The sequence below is a fragment of the Rhineura floridana genome, chromosome 5 (genome assembly GCF_030035675.1).
Source record: "Rhineura floridana isolate rRhiFlo1 chromosome 5, rRhiFlo1.hap2, whole genome shotgun sequence".
Taxonomy (NCBI): domain Eukaryota; kingdom Metazoa; phylum Chordata; class Lepidosauria; order Squamata; family Rhineuridae; genus Rhineura; species Rhineura floridana.
In genome coordinates, this window is record NC_084484.1 from 73,458,117 (window position 1) to 73,471,512 (window position 13,396).

Consider the following 13,396-nt stretch of genomic DNA (forward strand, 5'->3'; position numbering starts at 1 on the left):
CCAAGCTCTGGCTAAGCTGCTGCAGTGTCACAGCTGAGATCCTCAAGTCCCAAGCTCACCTGTGTACATTTCTGTTCCTGTCATGCATGTCTGCCCACAGGGTAGGATTGGACTGAAATGTCTGTGAGTGCTGATGATCTTATAGCTAGTCATCTGCTTCCACTCATGCAAGAAAAAAGAATTATCCGTTTCCACAGCAACATAAAAATCTCTCCCTTTCTGTTTCAGACCTTGTGTGGACATGCTCTGCAATGATTTGATAAGTGCTGTGTTTGGGAATTTAAAGTAGACCAGTGGGACTTGCAACAAAATGTTGCAGCACAAAATGCCCAGCCATACCCTCTTCCAGTTTACTAAAGTCCATTCCCCCTTCCGTCTGTTTTCCACTCCCTATGGACGCTCAACATTCTGTGACAACAGCATGAACATAAGAACATAAGAAGAGCCTGCTGGATCAGGCCAGTGGCCCATCTAGTCCAGCATCCTGTTCTCACAGTGGCCAACCAGGTGCTTGGGGGAAGCCCGCAAGCAGGACCCGAGTGCAAGCAGGACCCGAGTGCAAGAACACTCTCCCCTCCTGAGGCTTCTGGCAACTGGTTTTCAGAAGCATGCTGCCTCTGACTAGGTTGGCAGAGCACAGCCATCATGGCTAGTAGCCATTGATAGCCCTGTCCTCCATGAATTTGTCTAATCTTCTTTTAAAGCCATCCAAGCTGGTGGCCATTACTGCATCCTCACTGAGCCGTTTTGAAGTGGGGTTGCCAGCATAGGCTTCCCCCACCACAACATTTACTTACTTCATTTCTAGATTACCCTTCCTCCCAAGGGAACCCAAGATGATAACCAATAAAATATAAAAATACAAAATGCATATAAATATCATAAATACATACAATAACATTGTAAAATGCCTATATAACTCAGAACTATGAAAGCACACTATCTTGTACTTCTGCAGAATGGGGTTTCCTCAAGTATGCTGATGCCTCCCTCTTGTTTCTCAGTGGCCACATTGTGGCTTCAACCCTGGCTTCAATCCCTAACTGAGATTGCTGTTAGGATTAATATGCTAAGAGTTGGAGAAAAGCTGCAGTGGATAACATCTCCTCCAGCCCTGACTTTTGCCATGAACAAGCTTCTCTGCCCTATCTGTACTTCTCTCCCTATACATTTTTGGGTGGCCTTAAGGAACATCATGAACAACCGTAGTAATAAAAAGGTCTTACTGGAATACTTCTTTAGCCTTCTGATTTTCATTATGAATGAAAAAAAATTACTTGTGTTTTCTTAGTCAACTCATTTAACTCTGGATGATTAAAAAAACTCAGTATCATGGTGTTCATTACACAGTGATAGAAAGAAGGGAACATGCTGCATGAGATTATTTTTGTTTTCTATGGCTAGAGCTCTAAGCAGCTAAATATCATTACTAAATCTGCCATGTAATTAAACTTTCATAGGCTGCATTCTGTGCCCATTTATCTGAAAGTAAACGGTGTTGAACAGTTTTCCTTCGCAGTAAATGAGCATAGGATTTACTGTTAGTCATTTGGAGAATGCACCAAAAACCAATTAATCCAGAGAACTTGTATTCAAGTTGTTTTAGTCCCTCAGACAGAGCCCAGCAGCTTCAGAAAGAAAAGGTGTGGTCCAAACAGACAAGTGATCATTGGTCAGGTTCTAGAGGAACCAGGCAAGAATCGAAAGGGCCAAGGATAGATGGCATTGTCTGAATCATGCTGGCAGTTGAGATCCAGAGCAGGCAGGACAATGAGGTGGGTTGAGGTGTGGTGGAATAGGGCAGAACAGGGCAAAGAAAGATGAATCTTTTACACCTCTCATGGACAAGTTCTTCAGACTGGGAAATCAGGCCCAGTTAGAGTTCTTAAATAAAGCCAGTAGAGCCATTATTGGCTCCTCCAGGTCACCTGATTCCCTTCCTGCCCTTGTTGGGGCACTTTGGAACAGCAAGACTCAGGACAGCTAGTCCATCCTGCACCTGTAAACTGTCCTAGTGGTGAAGAGAATGAGGCAAAAGGGCTTTGCTGCCTGCCTCCTTGAGCTAAGCTTCCTGGTGCTTCACACTCAATGGCTTCAATAGGACTAATGCTTTACTGTTTATAATTCAAAGATTAGATTAAATATTATGGAGAATGCATGGCTGCTGTTAACCATTCCATTCCCTACATCTATCACATCACCCCAGTAACATTTAGAAAGAGAAATACTTGACATGATGTCAACATCTACAGCATTTCTGAACTCCTTCCAAGCAGTTCTCTGTTGCGTTGAGGGTGTGGTGGGGAAGAAGGAAATGCATGTCATGCCATGCACATTTTTCTGAATGTTACTGGGGAGATGTTGGGAGTAGGAGTAATGTGAGTTAGTGGCAGGCACTTGTTAGCTGTGATCTCAGTTATAGTCTGCTTCAAGTGGTTTATGGAACTGGTTATTTATCTCCTCAAAATAAAGCAAGCATTGTGACCCATGCTAGCCGGAGTGGGCCAACGCACAGGAGAGAGGTGAGGAAGACATGGATTGGGATGTTCCAGTCAGGGAAGGGCCCAGCGTGGGGAGGGATGTCAAAGCAGCCCCCACTCTGGATGTTGACAGGCTACCTCCAGCTGTCCCAGGCATCCCCCAGGAGAGACCCCTGGATTGGCTGCTCACTCCTCCACCTGACGCACCTCCTCTCCCTGCGCCCACCCCACCACCAGACAGCTCTTCCCCCGTAGAGGGAGAGGACAGGACCAAAGCCGAAGCCCCACCTTCACCCAGGTCCAGGAGGCAAATGCTGTAGGAGATTGAACAAACCCAGCTCAAGAGGAGTCTGCGTTTACGTGCCTGCCTCCAACCGTGACTTGGGGTGCACGCAAGCAGGGGGACCACCCAGCCCTACTTCAGCTGGGCGAGGGGGAAGGGTAAGTTGCTGAGTCAACGTCTTATTGCTGCCAAGTTGTGCCTAGTTAGAGAGGGATGCTGAGTTCTTAGTAAGCTGTTGGTAGATTCATGAAGGTCATTGAACTGAAACTTTCTATTCCTTCAATAAAAGAAAAAACTACATCTGTATCTGAGTCTGAGTTCTTCAAGTTCGGGCAGGACAGCAAGGAACCAAAACATTTTATAGCTTTAAAGGAGTTTTCTTTTGATTCTCTAGAGCTTTATGTCCTTATTCAGTGGAACTTTGAGTCAACCAAGAGCTGATCTTACCTTTCCTTGTGTTGGCTTGCATTTTTTTTTCTGGAGATAGAAGAAAGCATAAAACTTTGGGGAAAAAATCGTGGCAAGCCATAGGAGATTTTTGAAGAATTTGACAGCTGACAATCTTGCTCATTTTTTGAAATGAGAATCTTCCTTCCTAACTTGGCAGTTTTCCCTGGCTTTCTATAATGATGTGGACGGTGATAATCTGGAAAATGGAACCTCTGAGGATGGGCAGCTTAAAGGTATGAAAACCTGATAGGATAGGAACCTGCCTTATATGAAGTTAGGCCATGGGTCCATCTAGCTCAGTATTGTCTACACCAGGGGTGGAGAACCTGTGGTCCCCAGATGTTGCTGGACTACAACTTCCATAATCCCTATTGGCCATGCTGGCTGGAACTGTTGGGAATTGTAGTCTCACAACATCTGGAAGGCCAGAGGTTCCCCATCCGTGGTATAGACAGTACCAGTTGAACTGGTAGTCTGACTGGCAGCAGTTCCCTAGGGTTTCAGGCAGGAGTCTTTTCCAGCCTTACCTGGAGATACTGTACTAGGACAGGGATGAGGAACCTCAGGCTCAGGGGTGAAATGCAACCTACCAGGGCTCAATATATAGACCTCAGAAATCTCTCCAGGCGACACTGGCTGTGCTTTGCACCCCAGTATTGCTGCCTGGCTGGAATGCATCCTTGATAATGGCTCTTGCTTGCCTGGATGGAGGATAGAGAGGGATGTGTGAGTGTGTGTAGTAACTAGCCTACTGTTCAAAGGTAAAATTTACTTTCCTTGCACCGTTCACTTTTACCTTTGGCCTCACCCAGCGCTGGCATGTGGCCCTTAGAAGGTTGTCCAGAAGGGAATACAGCTCTTAGGCTGAAAAAGTTTCCCCACCCCTGCTCTAGGGATTGAATCGGAGACCTTTTTCACCCAAAACATGTTCTCTACTACTAAGCTCCATTCCTTCCACAATCCGTGGATCTGTAAATGCATACTTACATAGCTAGAGCTGTTTCTGTCTGTTTTGGTACAGTGGCAACCCTCTTTCCCTTCTATGTGAAATAGCCTGCATCTGAAAACTCCCCACTAACTAGACCAAGAAGGAGAGGACAGACTGCTACACCAAGTAGTTACATGAAAGAATAGAACGTTCAGCTGAATATAGAGATTCAAATATAAATTCTTACTGTCTGAGCCCAAGTAGTAGGTGACATTCCCTCTAAACTTGGATCATCCCCTTTGTTCCTGAAACGTGTGTGTGTGTGTGTGTGTACACGCACACACAAAAAAGCCTTATAAATATGTCTCAATTCAGTCTCCTCTTGGGGATTCCTTTTGGGCTACTACTACCATCTGCGTGACCGCTTCTCCAGGTCAGGCAGGAAGTCATCCTAATCCCTTGTTTAGTCGTGTGTGTGTGTGTGTGTGTGTGTGTGTGAGAGAGAGAGAGAGAGAGAGAGAGAGAGAGAGAGAGTAGTTTGTCAGTTATCTTTTGCTTAATTAATATGGTGGACTGTCCCAGGGGAATGATGTGAATAGGGGTGACTATCCAGCTCTGCACTTGGGGGGGGGGAAATCTAGCAGCTGCAACCAGCAGTCCTGCAGCTAGCCAGTCTTGCCAGCTCACACCCATCCACTGAGGTGCTTCATCTTCTCCTCCCTTCTTAAAGCAAGGCAGGGAGGGAGCAGATGGGGATAGAAGGCCTTGCCAGTATTGTGCTGCTAAAATAGTAGCAAAAGAGAAAAATGTAAGTCAGGTAGGGAGTAGAGAGTTTGAGACCGCAACAACAAGGAAGCAGGGGACAGAGGAGGGCCACTGCTGCCACCACTACTGGTATGAGGAAGAGGAGGGATGTAAAGGCAACTGAGAAGGTCCACACCAAATGATTTGTCCCAGGCCCTGCACTTCCCCTAGGGATGATCCTCCCTCGCAGGATTGATTTTAACAAATTAGGACATTTATTCTGTTCAGAGCAAATAAGAATCAGTTGGTCCATCTCAGCTGAGCACTCTCACCACTTAGATTCTAGTTTATTATAGCAAAATGATTGAAGAATTTTTTGAATACTATACATAAGAAGTTGGTGGCATTGAGATAGGGGATTAGATGAGATAAAGAGATAAGTTGTTATACTAACTGTGATCTGACTCTGTTTTGATGTCTTTGTATTCTGCACCCTTTGAACCAGCATGCATCTTTATGCAGGGCAAAATCATCTAATTTATTCCATCTGACAATGGATTACAATGTTGGGCTATGGATTGAAGAATCTTCTCTTCTGTCAGATCCATACCAGAGCATTAAAATCAGCTTGCCTACTATTTGCCTCCACTTCTGTTCTCCCTGCATATTTGTAAATAAAGCAAATGTTACCGCTATGCAATAAGAATCCAGTGTACTCTAATCCATAGGAAACCAAGCTCCCAGTCTTATTATCTGAGATACTGGGAAATGCAAAGCGATATAACTAATTTTAATCACTTTACCTTCAAACTGATAAAATCTATGTCAGGTATATTACAGGTAGGAATGGCACAAGTAAAAACGCATATCTGAAAAACGATTATAAAATTAATGGATGTAACACAGGATTGTTGTTAGCAGGCCTCTTATCAGCAGAGTATTCGTAGGCAGCATCTGGGGCCCCAGTAACTTAGCAGGACCTATTACTCATTTCTGCCCTGGGCTCTCCCTTTAAAAAGCATCTGGGTCTGGAAGCTGCCATTTAAGTTTTTTACAGTGTCCCAGAAGAGTAATTTTGGGACCTTGCAGGAAATTAAAACGGTGGATCCCAGCCACCCAGCACTTATTTAGAGCTCTGCATAAGTTTCTTGGTGTTGTCATCGCTGCTGCTAGGTAAGACCACTAAGGCCCACTGATGCAAGAAGGAGCCCACTAGAGTGCACTTGATCAAAGGTCTTCTCAAACCTGGAACCATCCCTAGATAGTAGGAATAAGTGCTATCACTAGACATAAATCAATGGTGTTGTGTGTTTATGGCACACAGTTAAAATTTTATGTTCCACATTCTCTTTTCCCCCCTGCAGCAACTGGTAATCAAAATAATAATAATAAATTTACTGCTACTACTACTATCACTACTTTGTATCTTGTCAAAGGTATACTGCATCCAGATGTGAAGAATCCATTCATAGCCAATAGCAATTCATAAATCTATTACATAAAATAATGGTAAATGTTGAGTTACTGGGATTGTGTCTGTGTAAGAGAGACAGAATATTCTGAAATTAATTGCTAGCATGAGACAGTTGGTGTTAAGATTGTGGTTAAGAGACCCAGTGCCAGTAGCAGCCGTCAGCGCTAGTTTCCTGTTCTTGCTGTCAAACTGGCTTCATCAGGTTCATTTGAGTGATCCGGAATCCAAACTACAGGTGGAGACATGACCTACAGTTTAGGATTGCAGTGTGTGTGTGTGGGTTGTTTGTTTTTTTCATGTCAAGTAATCAGAGCCCAGAAGCCCTGCCCCATTTGCCAAATGAAGACACACCCCCATGCACGCACAGTCACACATTTTTTTTTTGCATGCTCATCTTAAGCCTCTGTTTCTCCTATAGCTACTAAAACAATTATTCAGGATGGATAAATGCAAGCTTAACTTCATAGCAGTCATCTTTATTATTTCTTTTGTTTTGTTAGGAAATTTGGTTATTTGGCATTACAGTAGATGAAATTTGACATTTCAAAATTAGTTTCTTTGTACAAAGAATCAATATTATCTATTGGTTTGCCTCTTGAATTTTTGAAATTTTTTTATCTGTTTGCCATTTATTTTTATTTTTGTTTGTGGAGATTGCTAAGGAACATGGAGTTCAAGATAACTAGGTCAGTGAATTGAAAGCATGGAATAAGCTGAGGTTGATTCTAGTATGTTACTATAATTTAGATACATAATGTCTGAAAGCATTCGTTTTGATTTGTGCTTTTGAGAGGACTTATGAAAGTTGTGGGTGCATTTCAGTGGTAAATTAGTTAGTTGTTATTAGATTTATAGGGCCATCCATCAATAAATATTCCCTAAATGGCTTACAAACAAGACAATATTAAAAATTCTATAGTAATTAAAATCAACAGTAAGGAATAAAAGGCAACAATAATTTTTGTTGCAATAGAGGCAGTATAAATAGTTCACAGCTCTGATTAACATTACACAAAGCCACAACGGCACAAGGTTTAAAATGCAGGTTAAAAGCCTTAGTGAATAAAATCAAAATTTGGTGCCAAAAAGACCATCAAGAAGGTACCAAGAAAGCCTCTCTGGGGAGGCTGTTCCATAGCTGGAATGGCACCACTGTATGATTAGTATAATAATTGGGATTTATATCATGAAAATAAATTTTCTGTTTGTTCTCTAACTTTGTTCTCTATCTATTTAAGTCAGTTTGTAGATTTCAAGGTCTCTAGAGAAAGATTTGTCTCCTGCAAAATGTGTCATACTGTATTTACATTCTGAAATTGTCCCTGGAAGTCTGTATCTTCCCTCCATCCCCTCCCCCTTGATTCTTCTCTTTCCCCCTTGCCTTAGCTATTTTCCATGTCTTTTTTTTTACCCTTAAAGACTGAGTTCTTTTTCCATCATAGCCCTACCCATCAATGCCTATCCTATTTCCTAGCATATCTAATTAGTGCCCTCTGTTGAGCTCAGTTCTCCTACTCACTGATGTCTCATAAGTTCTTTATCATCAGAATATGACTCAGAGCCAGTTATTACATGGTTCATCTCCATGCAGGAACATTCTTCTCAAAATCTTCCTTCCTTCCTTCTTTCTGTACTGAATAAGCAGAAAGTAGGGAGACCTCTGCACCTACAACTTCACAGAAAAAGTCAATGACAAAATTGTTATTAAAATGTCCATGCTTCATGTAGTCTGAGACAGATAATACTTAGCAATACTGCTTTGACCTTTGTAATGTTCCGTAATCTGATCCTTTTGTTCACCTTTATGTTCCACATTTCTTGCATGTTAAGTAACTATATGAAACAGGGTAGGAACTGCCAAATAGTCACAGTGGAATGCACTGCAAATGTAAAGTAGGTGACCATGAAATCCTCACAACCTTTATAAAAAAAACTCATTTAGGTGATCGTTGTTGTTGTTCCAAGCTTCAGTTCTCTGGAAATAAAGAAAATCTGGTTAATGTCATCGAAATTCTTTGTTAGCTAGACAAAGAGCATATTAACTAATACTGTTATCATAATCTGTACTAGATGTCAGTTTCTTCTGTTGAACTTCAAACTTTCCTATGTTTGGGATGGAATAATCAAAGTGCCTGCCATGCTGCCTGTATCTAGGCAAGTATAGCTAGCAAGGTGATAAAAATACCAGCACAGGGAAATTTGGCTTCTTGGGTTGTAGTGCTGAAATGAATAACATTTGTTAACTCTTTTTTAGTGAACTTTTTGCCAAATGTTATTATCTTGACTGACTTCGAGGCATGAGATATATTTCTCAAGGCTTATTCAGTCAAGAATGGTGAACCTTTCAGCATGGGTTCATGTACCTGTTAACAGCTTGTAAAACAAGAAGAAAATCCAGCTGAGGCAGCTAATCATGTCATGGTTCTTCATGAAGTTTGAAAAATGCACTGGTTGCCTTACTGTGAACTCTCGTGGTGCTGCCTCATGAGTAGATATCTGACTTTGTGTCTCTCAACCCTACAATATTCTTCACTTTTGAAATCAGTTGTCTATCCACTGATCAGTTGATTGTAACTGGTCACAATTATGGTCGTTATGAATGACTCTACACCTACTATTATGATCACTTTTGCTTCTACTAACCAGTTCAGGATTTCATAAGGTGCTACCACATGGACCACAACAGAAAAGGCATCCTATAAGCTTCCAAATGGCACTCCACCACCATAAAGAAGTAGGATTAGGGCTCATCTATATGGTGATTTAGTGTGTGTTTGGTGCTACTCACATCTCCTTTTAATTGTTCACATGACGTTACTGGCAAAAAGATGCAGTTTTCCCCATGTAAATTCATACTGACCCAATCCTCTGATTATATGAAAAGGGAAAGAAAAAACATCTTCACTCTGTATCTCTAGTGCTTGCAGACGCTTTGCTCTGATTCTTTTAGGTGGGTGTGTCAATCGTTCCCCTCTCTGCACCCACTCCTCCTCCTCCCTTCTTTCATTTCATTTCCTGAGGGCTGAAGAGTGCTAGCATTTTTATGTTGCTACAAACAGTGCTTTTCTTTTCTTTTTCCCTCTAACGTGCACAGAAGCATAACACTGCTCCAACAAAGATTTGTATTTCAGTTTATTGTAACAGTGAAAATACAAATAATTGCACTTCCTTTTTTTTAAATGAAACTAACTGGTAGAACAAACTGAGCATACTCGGTTGCCAGGAAACTAGAGGGAGTGGAAATGTTAAATTAGAGGACATCATCATTAAGAAACTGCATGATTGATCCTTCCCCTCAGTGTGAATAGAAAACACCTTGTTTGCAGCTGGTATTGAGTCCTTAGTGGACAGTGCAAACGGAGGTAAAAACAGCATGTTTAGTGCGAAGTAATGCTCCCATGTGGATAAGCCCTTACTCTCCATTTATACACAAAGCCACATGGCAGAACAATTATTCTACTTGTTTGCATGAACAAGCTCCCCTTTAGCACCATCATAAAATCTTAAAGTCCATGTTATTCATCCTGACAGTATCACACGAAAAACCTCTCTTGTTTGCAGTGCACCATTCACAAAAAAGGCTTCCTGAATTTTGTTTCCTCTCAATTTCTTCTCTACTTATGGAGGCCAAGTATATACCTCCTTTTTCCCTTCCACTATGGCAGGAAGAGAGCCAGTATGGTGTAGTGATTAAGGTGTTGGACTATGACCTAGGAGACCAGGGTTCGAATCCCCACACAGCCATGAAGCTCACTGGGTGACTTTGGGCCAGTCACTGCCTCTCAGCCTCAGAGGAAGGCAATGGTAAACCCCCTCTGAATACCGCTTACCCTGAAAACCTTATTCATAGGGTCACCATAAGTCGGAATCGACTTGAAGGCAGTCCATTACCATTACATGGCAGGAAAAGAGTGAAAGAGTGGCCTGATTAGCCACTGTGAGAACAGGATACTGGACTAGATGGGCCACTGGCCTGATCCAGCAGGCTCTTCTTATGTTCTTATGAGACAGAGGATATCCACATATCCACATGATTGGTCAGTTGCCTGCTTTGGATGGGGTCGTACTCCCTTTGAAAGAGCAGCTCCATAGCCTGGGGGTACTCCTGGATCCATCTTTGTCGCTAGAGGCCCAGGTGACCTCCATGGCTAGGAGTGCCTTTTACCAGCTTCAGCTGGTGAGACATTTGCGGCTGTTTCTGGACCAGGATAGCCTGACCACTGTTGTCCACGCACTGATAACCTCCAGGTTGGATTACTGTAATGCACTCTATGTGGGGCTGCCCTTGAGGTTGGTCCAGAAGCTGCAGTTGGTGCAAAATACGGTGGCGAGACTGCTCACTGGGGCAGGGTATCGCCAACATGTCACCCTGCTGCTGAAAGAATTGCACTGGCTGCCCATTTGCTACTAGGCCAAGTCCAAGGTTCTAGTTTTGGTGTACAAAGCCCTATATAGCTCGGGACCAGGATACCTGAAAGGCCGTCTTACCCCTTATATACCCAGTCGATCACTGCGCTCTGCAGGTGAGGGCCTCCTACAGAAACGGACCTTTAGTGTGGCAGCACCTACCCTGTGGAATTCCCTCCCCTTAAATATTAGACAGGTGCCATCTCTGCTACCTTTTCGGCGCCTTTTGAAGACTTTCCTCTTTCAACAAGCCTTTTAGGTTGAGACCTATCCCAGTCTGCGTCTGTGTTAGAATTGCTTAATATGTTTTTTATTAATGTTTTTAACCCTTTTTTAAAGTTGTTTTTTTTAATGTTTTTAATGCTTTTCAGTTTTAATGTATTTTAAGATCTGTTTTTATGATGTTTTAAAGTGTTTTTAGCGTTTTGTTTGCCGCCCTGGGCTCCTGCTGGGAGGAAGGGTGGAATACAAATTAAATAATAAATAAATAAATAAATAAATAAATAAATAAATAAAGTCCTGTGTAGAGTCCCTGAGGTGGGAATGGAGAGAGAGAGTCATGTTTTTTAAGGAAGAGCTGCTACTACAATGCTTTCCTGACATAATGTTGCTTTTCACAGAGTTGTTGCCAACTGAATGGAATGCAGAGATCAATAGAGTGTTAAAACTAGTAACATAAGTTGCAAATGTGGAACCACTTAACAGGAGTCCCCAGTTACTTCAGCTGGATTCTTCATGAATTAATTCTTTGGGGATTTGCACTCATTCAGACTAACGTTGTGATGGTGATTTATTTTGTTTTTACTGCTGAGCAGCACTGGCATGCAAATTAGTTGCACTTCACTCAAAGAGGCAATAAATCTCAGAAGGAGGCAATTAATTGCATTAGAAATTGGGGGTGCCAACAGAAAATCAACTTCATCACAATCAAGTGGCAACTAATCCTTTCTCAAAAGATAAAAAGAAAAACAGCACATCAATGCAATAAAACAAATATTGACTTTGAGGTGATTTATGTGGCATATAAATATGCATTTATATGTGTTTCAGAGATGCTTGATAAGATAAACACTTCTTAACAGTTCCTCAGCAAAAGTTTTGAATGTCCTACCCAGGTTATTTGCAATCTGTGTTCTACTTTACTGCTTGTGTATTACCAATGTACTGGGTCAAAATTTCAGAAGGCTATCATTTAATAATTTTACATTAATTATACGTAGATCATGATGACTGTGCTTTTCCCAGAATCATTCTTCTAGTTCTATGGAGAATTCTAAAGGATTTAAATAGCTGAGTCTATCCTTATGTGAACCAAAATTTCCAAGTTACATTTGGTTATGTGTGAACACATTTTCTTAAGGTGGGTGCATACTTGATGTAGTGCTCTTCAACATTTTTATTAATGACTAGGATGAGAAGGTACAGAGCATGCTTATCAAATTGGCAGATGATACAAAATTGGGGGGCACAGCTAATACCAAAGACAGAAACAAAATTCAAAGGGACCTTGATAGGCTGGAGCATTGGGCTGAAAACAACCGAATGAAATTCAACAGGGATAAATGCAAAGTTCTACACTTAGGAAAAAGAAACCAAATGCACAGTTATAAGATGGGGGATACTTGGCTCAGCAATACGACATGTGAGAAGGATCTTGGAATTGTCGTTGATCACAAGCTGAATATGAGCCAACAGTGTGATGTGGCTGCAAAAAAGGCAAATGTTATATTAGGCTGCATTAACAGAGCTATAGTTTCCAAATCACATGAAGTATTAGTTCCCCTCGATTCAGCACTGGTTAGGCCTCATCTTGAATACTGTGTCCAGTTCTGGGCTCCGCACTTCAAGAAGGATGCGGACAAGCTGCAACAGGTTCAGAGGACGGCAACAAGAATGATCAGGGGACTGGAAACATAGCCCTATGAGGAGAGACTGAAAGAACCAGGCATGTTTAGCCTGGAGTAGAGAAGAGTGAGGGGAGATATGATAGTACTCTTCAAGTACATGAAAGGTTGTCACACAGAGGAGGGCCAGGATCTCTTCTCGATCGTCCCAGAGTGCAAGACACGGAATAATGGGCTCAAGTTGCAGGAAGCCAGTTTTTGACTGGACATCAGGAAAAACTTCCTAACTGTTAGAGCCATATGACAATAGAACCAATTACCTAGAGAGGTAATGGGCTCTCCAACACTGGAGGCATTCAAGAGGCAGCTGGACAAACATCTGTCGGGAATGCGTTGATTTGGATTCCTGCATTGAGCAGAGGGTTGGTCTTGATGGCCTTATACACCACTTCCAACTCGACTATTCTATGATTCTATGTGGCAAACATGTTAGGTGTGCATTTCCTACAGCAAATACACAAAGAATGGAAGACGTATATGCATCTTTTAAAGAATCAGGGTACCTACATCTGAGGATCCTGATAGGGCCACGCATATAAGTTTCCCACACTTAAAAAGTGCAGGCCTATGCAGGTTTGCTTAGAAGTGACTTTGACTGTGTTCAGTGTGGCTTACTCCCAGAAACTGAGCATAGGATTGCAGCATAAGTATAGACTTTGGAAACAAGTACTAGGTAACATCTGCATACAAGCATATGGACCTATTGGTTCTCAGTACAAAGCCCAG

At 42.1% G+C, this 13,396-nt stretch overlaps 1 protein-coding gene across 8 annotated transcripts in view; it reads left to right on the forward strand.

Moving 5' to 3' along the window:
* FRMPD4 (FERM and PDZ domain containing 4) overlaps positions 1 to 13,396 on the forward strand; it is a 404,750-nt gene that overhangs the window by 327,540 nt on the left and 63,814 nt on the right. The gene's annotated exons all lie outside the window — the stretch shown is intronic.